This window comes from Nymphaea colorata, chromosome 9, assembly GCF_008831285.2.
Source record: "Nymphaea colorata isolate Beijing-Zhang1983 chromosome 9, ASM883128v2, whole genome shotgun sequence".
Classification (NCBI taxonomy): domain Eukaryota; kingdom Viridiplantae; phylum Streptophyta; class Magnoliopsida; order Nymphaeales; family Nymphaeaceae; genus Nymphaea; species Nymphaea colorata.
Window position 1 is genome coordinate 239,127 of NC_045146.1, and position 9,867 is coordinate 248,993.

General features: G+C 34.9%; 1 long non-coding RNA gene across 1 annotated transcript; it reads left to right on the forward strand.

The window, feature by feature from the left end:
• Nucleotides 1-1,444: 1,444 nt before the first annotated feature.
• Nucleotides 1,445-3,544, forward strand: LOC116260001 (uncharacterized). Its single transcript, XR_004174017.2, has 3 exons — nt 1,445-1,602; nt 1,791-1,838; nt 3,198-3,544. It is a non-coding gene; the product is annotated as an uncharacterized LOC116260001 (long non-coding RNA).
• Nucleotides 3,545-9,867: the final 6,323 nt, after the last annotated feature.

Genomic DNA, 9,867 nt, shown 5'->3' on the forward strand with positions numbered 1-9,867 from the left:
ATCAGACTTTGAATCTATGGTTTTTAACATGTAGCAAAATTCATGTTACTGAGATCCGTCTCCCTAAACACATCTTTCAATCAAGATTGAAATCTTAAGTCCCAGACTATCAAACACGACCTGGAAGGAGCAGCAAACAGTATTAAGTATTAATCAGAATGTGTAATGGCCATCAAACACGACCTGGAGGAATCTCTCTGCTGTATAATAGAGACTTGTGTCCATTGTCCACATTTCCTCTCCATCTTAATATTGGTAAGAAGGAGAAACCTTAGAAACCAATCTCAGAATGCTAAATTAATCAAGAAGTTTCAATTATGCCAGGACAGTTTATTTTTGACAAATTAATGAAGAGTTCATTATGCCATATAAAAAATAAGAGTAAAAAAGTAAGAGACGTAAAATCAAATGTCCCATATGATTTCTTTTAATATCATAAAAAGGCGGTTCTAGAGAGGGAGGCAAAATTTGAAACTATTGCAAAATCTAGTGGGAGAGAGAGAGAGAGAGAGAGAGAATTGAACTTCAAAATTATTTTTTTAATTTATTACAAATGAATAAATATAATTTTTAGCTATGATTGTTTTTCCAACCATGTGCTTCAACTGACTTGTATATGTTGAATCCATAGTAAAAAAACGTGTTTTTAATAAAAAAGCGACAAAAAATAAGTCAGCCGAACAAAATGAAAAAAATATCAGGAAGAAAAAAATGTGTTTTTCATTCTTTTCTCATTTTCTTTTATTTTAAAGGTCTTTTTTTTACGTTTTTTAATGTCAAACTGCTTGTTTCTGTTGTCCAATATTTATTTGTTGCTTACTACTTATTTTTTTGACGTTCTCTTATCAGTTTTTCGTTTATATTTTTTAATGTTTTAATATTTTTAAAATTTGACCATATTTTTTTCATTGCTCATCGTTTTATACCTGAACAAAACCTCTATCCGTTTAAAACTTAAAAACAATATTGAATCACATGATCATGAACTCATTTTTTAGTAAACTCTATACTAAGACCTCTTGGAGGGTAGGCCTCCGTTCCTTTAATTTATTTAGTAAATAAATTTTAAGTATATATATATCACGAAAAATGCACCGGATGATGGATCCGAAAATAAGAACATGCATTCGCGTCTTCATCTTGGAGACGTTCACGAATTGGATGGCGTCTGGAATTTTCCAAGTGCAATGCATTGTCTTACCTGCGCGGAAGATGTTCAAAGATCAAGAACAGCCAAACGGAGACGAAGCACTATTACACGCAAAGTTTGTGATATTTCGCGCATGATGATGACATGAGAGGCTGCCAGTCCTCCACACCATTGCCTCTTCTCCCTCTGAAAGGATAATTGGGATTCCATTTGGGTGGTGCCCTCTAGAAGCGCGTGCCTCACACAGGAAAGCAAGAGCAAGCAAGGGTTCAGTCCACACAAAGGCCCGCTCTAACATCTATAAGTACCTCACCTTCTTCACCCTTGCTCATTGCATCCAAGTCTCCTTTGTTATTCCTCCACCCACCTCTGTTCATTCTCTTCTCCATTACCATCTTCATCACCATGTCCACCTGTGGCAACTGCGACTGTGCTGACAAGAGCCAGTGCGTGTAAGTATCTCAATTTCTTTCCTGCACACCAGTGGCCGAGATGTATGAGGCGGCTCTCATAGACTCGAGCGCTCCTCAGCAAAAAAATCCTGGTTCTGCTGCCACTGTTGTATACCAGTAATTAGCGTACTCGTTGAGCATAATCACAGACTTGTTCTTAAGTTTAATCCTTGTTTATTTGATTGCAGGAAGAAAGGAAACTCTTACGGGATCGACATCGTTGAGACCGAGAAGAGGTGAATGAAAGATTTTAATGCCAAATTTTGGCTTAGATATCTATTGATCTACAAAACTATTTGATGCCACTAACTTGCAAAATCTTTACATGTTTTCTTCTTCTAATTAGGCACCGAGTTTTTAGCATAGTCTCCATGGAACTTGAAATTTTTGGGTGAACAGAAGAAAAGTATTTTATCCTCGTACTCAAGAAGAGAGCTAAACTTTCCCATCTAATCCTTTTCTTTTTAGGGTACATGGGGGATGCTGCTCAAAGGATGGAGCTATGAATTTTTTGTTGCAGGGACCAAATTATTAATTCAAAATTTTAACCTTTTCAATTGTTTTAATATATGCTAAATTAAAATATTCAAAATTTAAATCTTAAAAGAAGGTCATGGCCCTTGTCACGTTTCCACTCACAAGTTTGTGACCTCCCTCTTTACAGCACAGGGAATTGATTCTTTGGAGATTCAAAACAGGAACTGGCTTCCTGCGTTTCAAGAACAGTTTCAAATGGACGGAGATTAAGAAGATCTTAATTAGAATTCAACTTTTCTAGGCCTGTAGGTTTATAATTCATCGGTGAAGTCATCGTGGATAACTGATCTTTGAATCTAGCAAGGTACTCGCAAACCGGTTCACGACTGTCTTCCTGCTGGTTTTAACAGATCCAACCATGGGGGAAGAAGAGATAGATGCAGATGAAATATTCAAGCTATTTGTCAAATAAATACATGAAATCTGATGCATAGAACAGACTTTCAGATTAACAATCTTAACTTTCAAACTCGATCATTTAGATAACAGATTTTCACAATTTTTCTTGTGATTTGTTTCAACATTCTGCATTTATTTTGTGCCAGTCAGGTTTTTGAAAAAAAAAAAAAGCTTCAAAGTGATAGATGATACGAACAGCGAGCGAACACAACCAAAACTCTCTGAATGATCTTTGTTAACCCTTTACTAAGGGTACTAATACATAAGAAATCCAAATTTTTCAGAAAAATATTAATCCCTTGAAATACATACTAAAATATTGTGGGAAAATAGTATGTAATAAATCAATTTATGTGGGTCTGTGTAGGCAACTGCCCACACTAGCAACATGGTGCTCTGCCACTATGTGGGGCTGATTTATTTGACTCACTAGGGATATATTGATGCTATAAAAGCCTTTCTTTTGAATGGAGTTTGATATTGGGAAGCAGTTAGGGTTAAAGTTATGCTGCAACATCAATTAGGGTTTGGTCCTAGTGAGCTCCTGACATGAAGAGAAGAAAAGAACTTGATTAAGCTTATAAATCACAGTATCTTAAGATTAAGGCCCTCCTTTTATAATCAAGCTAATTACAATTTGATTTTACTGCTTACTGCAGCTACTTTGATGAAGTGGTGGAGGTGCCAATGGCGGCCGAGAGCGGCGGCAAGTGCAAGTGTGGTGCAAGCTGCAAATGTGTGAATTGTACCTGCGGAACCCATTAAGCACTCCATATCTAAATAAAGAGAAGCAAGTGGTGGTAGTGCATTGTGTGTGCGAAAGCGTGTGAGCTTTCTGAGTGTTTACGTATGTATATGTGTATGTATGTATGTATGTATGCGTTCATGGATATGTACCGAATACCTGTTTGTGCTCGGTATATACATACATGATTATGTGTACTGTAGGAGTCTGTTAGGATAAATGGAGTAAAAGTGCTAGCAGCTCATGGATAGTTTCTTTTTACTGTGTTATGAGTGCTTCTCTTGTTTATCTACATGGTCTTTCCTTAATTAATAAACATAGCTACCATATTTGTTAGTATAAATGGGTTATAATGCAAGCTAACCTAAAGTTCCTCCGATGTATAAATATGAATATGAACCAACCCAGTTGACAATTACTGACGGTCCCACCATACAATATGAGGAAGGCTGCACACGAGTTGAGTTGAGCTCAACTTGACTAACAAAAACTCGAGCTCAAACTTGATTCAAGCTCCACAGAATAGGCTTGAGCTCAACTCGACTATATAGCATGGAGCTCGGGCTCAAGCTCGACTCGATAAAACTCATTTAACTTGTTTCCATTAACTTGTCACATTTCTTTTTAACTCATCAACTCGTTTAACTTGTTAACCCGTTTGACTAATTCAACTATGATGAACTGGTTTTACACAGTCGAACTAGCCCTAGTTTATACGGGTCGAGTTCTTACAACTTGAACTCGAATAATTTAACATTTCGAGTAACGCCAAGTTGAGCTGGAGACAATTTTTTTTCGAGAGAGTTCGAGGCAAAACCAGTCGTTGTGCAGCCCTAAATATGAGCAATCAAACATGCTCTCATGTATGTAGTTTAAAAATAATAACCAATGAGGTGGTATACTCTAAAGAATTGAGTTATTTTAGCTGAAAATCAAACTGATTTTTGGATGTGAGCTATGGGTTGTGAAAATTGGATCCAACCCGGACTACCTAACGGCCCGATATTTTCATGTAAACTATGTTGTCAAATTGCGTACACTGATTTGGAGTGATACAAAGTTTGCGTATTGGATCCGAGTCGATTAGCAGCTCCTAGTTTCTTTACTGCAGCTGACTGAATGGATCCCTAATTTAACCCGACTCGTATACTGTATCCGATTCATGGGATGTTCACATAGAGGAAAAATCTATATTACATCTGAACCCTCACCCAAATCTGACTTTTAAATGCACTTAAGAACCGACTCACAAAGTGTATGAATATTAAACTGCCTCCGAATTTGAATTTGAATCTGGATCTGATTGTATATTGATTAAAAACTGAATTTGATCGGGTGTTGCTTCTTAAATCTAAATCCAATCCGATTTTCAATTGGGCTTTTTTTTTTTTTTTCCTATGCATGATACATGATATATATTTTGGAGCAGTTTGGTTGAATATCCAATCAAAATCTAGTTCCTTAACAACTCACATAAGCCTTTCTCTAACTTGCCAAAACACTTCATATGAATAGATGGAAATTACCATTTTGCTCACCCAATTTGCCTCTACCAGGAGAGTCCTATTAAGTTTCTTGTCTTAGGGGTTTTTTTGTTATTGAAAAACAAGGTCTAAGTTTTCATACCACTGCATATTAGGTGCTACAAGCAAAGTTTGAAGGCCATGAACTTGAAGACCCTTCATTAATCAAAGTCTCAACTTTGCCATTGGATTATCTAAGCTTTTCTTTGGGGTGAGCGGGGTTTGACCAATCGACCACTCATCCCTCAGGTACAAGACCTGGGTCGGTGCCTCGAGATGTTGGCCCCACCACCCTTCAACTTGCATGTCGATGGCCTCTTGTTCGCAACACAAAGAATTAAACCTCAGGAAATTGAAGTGAAGACTGGTCGCCTGCTAGCCTTATTCAACCCCGTTGGACCAACCCCCTTGGGATGCTGAGCTTTTCTCTAGTGCTCACCTCTTCATGCTTGATGGTCAAAGCTCACCTAGGGTTTATTTCTTACGCTCAGTGCGTGATCTTGCATATTCAAACAAACTAAGTTGTTATACAAACATGCATCATGAAAACAAGATTTACATGAGGTTCAATTTAGTTGTGTCCAATGTAATGAAGCCTAGTTTTTACCTCAAAGATACCGTACACAAACTTCTTGGTGGTCTAGCTATATGGAGTCCTCCTCCTACTGTACTGATTATATATATATATATATATATATATATATATATATATATATATATATATATATATATATATATATATATATATATATATATATATATATAAAGAAAATGCTTATTTTTTTATATTGATAGTTACTGGTAATTTTTCTCATTTTACATATTAGTGCCCTTTAGAAATGTAAAATTTTATAACTAGTACCTTTAATTAAATGATTCGCGCTCCGCCCCACCTTGGTCGAGTAGCTGAGTACTCTCTTTCGATATACAGTGCGTAGCTATGTGTTGCCAAAGGGTATTAGGTCCCATTATCTCCTATAAACATAGATATTGTGTCTCCTAACCGTGGAAATTCACATCAGTTCCTCGCCCTAAGTAGCGGATCTTGTCTCTTCACTGCTGGCTGATCTTCTGAGGCCCTACCAACTTGTGCTGTTTGATTAGATGCAGAAACAATTTATCTCTGCAAAATGTCGTTGCAGTAGAACTGCAACCTCTCTCTTCGTTCCTGTTATTCTTCGAGTCCTCCCGTTCAAATGCTCCTCTTAATTTATGCCACAGTTTTCTCAAAAGTTGCTCGTGAGTTATGGTCCATTGTCTGATCGTTTTTCATGAAAATGTACAAGAAAGTAGAGTCTCTGTCATGTCCTTTTAACTCTCTCGATGAGACAAAAGCACAATAGTTCACCACCAAAAATGTTATTTGGATTTCCAAGATGCCTACGATGGGCCGGATCTCACTTATTGTATCCATGTATCATATGTATTTTATTTTGAATGACCTCTAGGGCTTACAACTTGCTTCGCTTTTTAATAAAAATAAAAGAATAAAATGCACTGGGTTAGGGGGCGTAGCACAGCTAGATGGCAAAGTGGCTTCCACTCAAGGGGTCTGATATTCGAATCCTATAGTCGTTCTCAATTGTGGTTGATAAACACGACAGATGAGTTAAAGGATATACCATAGGTTTACTTCATACGCTACATACTTTCGGGTATGGTTTCGGGGATTTTACACTGAAAACCATTTCCCCAAAGTAAATACATGGCAAAGTTTTATTCACCATATCAGCTAGCTCGAGACTCTTTAATTTCATGGCATTATTAACTCTCCTTGGAAGAGCAACATGCCATTGACTGGAAAGAAGCACTAGTCTTCCTAGATTATCTCTATAAGTGGATGAATTAGATTAGATGACGAATTTTTCTTCAAGTGGGTTGACTGTAGAACTATATATATATATATATATATATATATATATATATATATATATATATATATATATATATATATATGTATATGTATATATAGTATACGACACGCAAATGCAACAAAATAATGTATTGCACGTGAGAGGGGTAACGTAAGAAGAATACAAAACAAAGGTATCAATAGTAGTCGACCAATTTTGTTCAAGTACACTTATAGCCTTTAAAACAATCACCCGCGTAGCGTTGTCCGTTTGGGGAGACAAAGTTTCAATCCCACAAAAAAAACTTAATTAAATTTAATCTCTCTCTCTCTCTCTCTCTCTCTCTATATATATATATATATATATATATATATATATATATATATATATATATATATATATATATATATATATATATATATATATATATATATATATTAATAGTAAATGACTAAGAACCTATCTTCTTTTTCTCATTATTTTTCTGTGAATACAGAGATCATTCCTGATAAATCTACCACTTAAGAATTTAGCATGTGTGTATGTTGTGTTTGCCTATATATATATATAAAGAAAAAGAAAGAGAGAGAAATTGGTGGTAACCCGACAGTTAGGACCGTAGGACATGGACAAAAACTAGACTTTAATATTTTGCTAAAAATTTATTTTAAATATAATATATTTATAAAAAACTATAATGATATAAAACATGCTTTGATTGAAGTTATTTTTATGATAAATGGCGATTTTTTATTATCAAAGTATTGATGGTAGGGGTGCCATCCATTTTTGCTTATCAATTGAAGTTCAAGAAATGATCAACTTAGATATATGTTTTACATTAGCTTATACTTATGATCATACCTATAAAGTTAGATTGGAAAAAACATACCTTACACATCACATTCAAACGAACTGGTTTTTGTCACTGACCTACAGGTCTGGTTTCTACTAATTTCCACACACACACACACAAATTTATTTTCTTCTTCTTCTTTGGTTCAAATGCTTCTTTTTTTATAACTTGGATAAATCAATATTTGAAGCTAACAAACATACTTAAAGATGAATTCTAACCAAATTGTCAAATTTAACTACAAGAAAAATTTTACCCTTAATGGGTTTAGGGATTCTAAACATTTAAGAATGATGTTAATCAACATAAACAATAAAAAGTTAGTTCTTCCGGTGAAAACTTGTTGAGGGATAGGCCCTCGTCCATTTTATTAGACAAAAAAGAGATATATACAACAAAAATTCAAATCTTTCTCAAGATGATTACATTACCAAAAGGATAGTTGACTCGGATACCAGACCACTTGTCATATAACACATTCTTTATATCCCCTATCACTGAAACATAAAAGTAACATACTGCAAACTTCTACTGATGGCAGTTGGTATGACAACTGCAATCTACTAAGATGACTCTGCATGTGCAAAAGGTGCCTGCCTAGCCCTTTCTGTGGTACCTTTGATGGCTTTGTTTAATTCATCTTTTCAAGTCTCATTGTTGGCTTGTATGACAATTGTATGCTTGTTGGTATTAATCTTACCTAGACATTTGTTCAAAACCCAGTTCTCAGATAATACTCTCCCTTCTTTAGACCAAGAACAGACTCTGAACTTGTATCCTCCATTGTTGCTTCTAATCAATCCTGCAATGTGGTTCAAACCTTCTTCATGCTAAGATGCAATATGGATTTTGTAACATACTCATTCTCGAAAGCTCCAATCTGCTGACATGATACTTTGGCGTAGCTGGATTTCCACTCTTTGATTGTCCATTATATTTCAGTTTACTTTTCTGTATTGTTCTATGCAAGATTTCCAAAATCTAGAACAACAAATACCAACTACTTGTTCCTTATCATATTTCACCTTGTTCCTCAACTGCCATATGAACCATGTGGAAAGTTGTTTTTCATATGCTTATGAATGTTCTTCGCAAAACTGTTTGGAAGAATTTGAAAATCCTTTTGCCCAGATTTTTAGTTTATATTTTTTTTTTCATAAAACTGCGCACTGGGTGAAAAACTAAGTTTCTAGACCCAGGGCTAGGTGACATTTTATCGTCGATCTAATAACTCAAAATAGGAAGTCAAATGTTTTGGTTGGAGGGAAAGAAAGAGAGGGAAAAGAAAGGAAAGGGAAGAGAAAAGAAAGGGAAATGAAATGAATGAAATGAAAAGGAAAGATGTGATTTAAAAACTTGTTTGGATATAAATGAAAGGAAAGGAATGAGAGGGGTATTGTAAGAATAAAAAGACTCTTCTTCTTTCATTCATTTCCTTTTCTTTTCAATCCGTTCGATTTGGAAGGAATTGCATTTACACTACACAATCCATCCCTTTCATTTCCATCCCGCCGCAGCCAAACACACTTTCTTCATTTCCCTTCCTTTCTTTCCTTTCTAATTAGCCGACCAAACAAAAGAGAGATTGCTCAATCCCTTCATTTCCCTTCCTTTCCCTCTAACCAAACAAGCTTAAAGCGGAGAGGATGATAGGATGATTATAAAGGGTAGTTGATCACATAAGAGAGAGATTGCCATCTTTTATATATATATATATATATATACACACACCAAAATTGAGTAATGCTTTGTTTTGAATAGAAATTGCCCTATTTTTCAAATCCTTGGATTTCTTCTTTGTTAAATTTGGACGAATGTATCTCTAAAGTTAGAACAGTTAAGTTGGGTTTACCAAAAAGAGAATCAAACTTAACTAAAAAGACAATTCTACCCTTGGTCTAAGGATTACTTTGAGTGCAAATAAAAGCGTAATATTTATATTGAAAGTATAGAGACGAAAGTCTTTTTTCCAAACAAATAGCACCGATTCTTATTTAAAAATAAAAAAACCTAAAACCAGCATAAAATATATTTTTTATTGTCTTAAAAATCAAAGACCAAATGACCAATCTTCTAAGGGCTTAATAAATAGTTTGAATCCAAACTCACTTCAACTACTTCAACCAAAAGCCTGATCAAAGCATATTTTATATTCTTATAATTTAACTAATTAAATATAAAAAAAGCCAAGGGTCATGTTCATGTTATACTATATAACTACTATGTAAAGTTGCCCACATATCCAGTTATTTGTTTATTGTTATGATTTATTTTATTGGGGGTTTTATGGAAAAGGAACAACAAAAACTTGTTCATATTTGAAGATACTACATTTAAACAATTTTCGAAAAA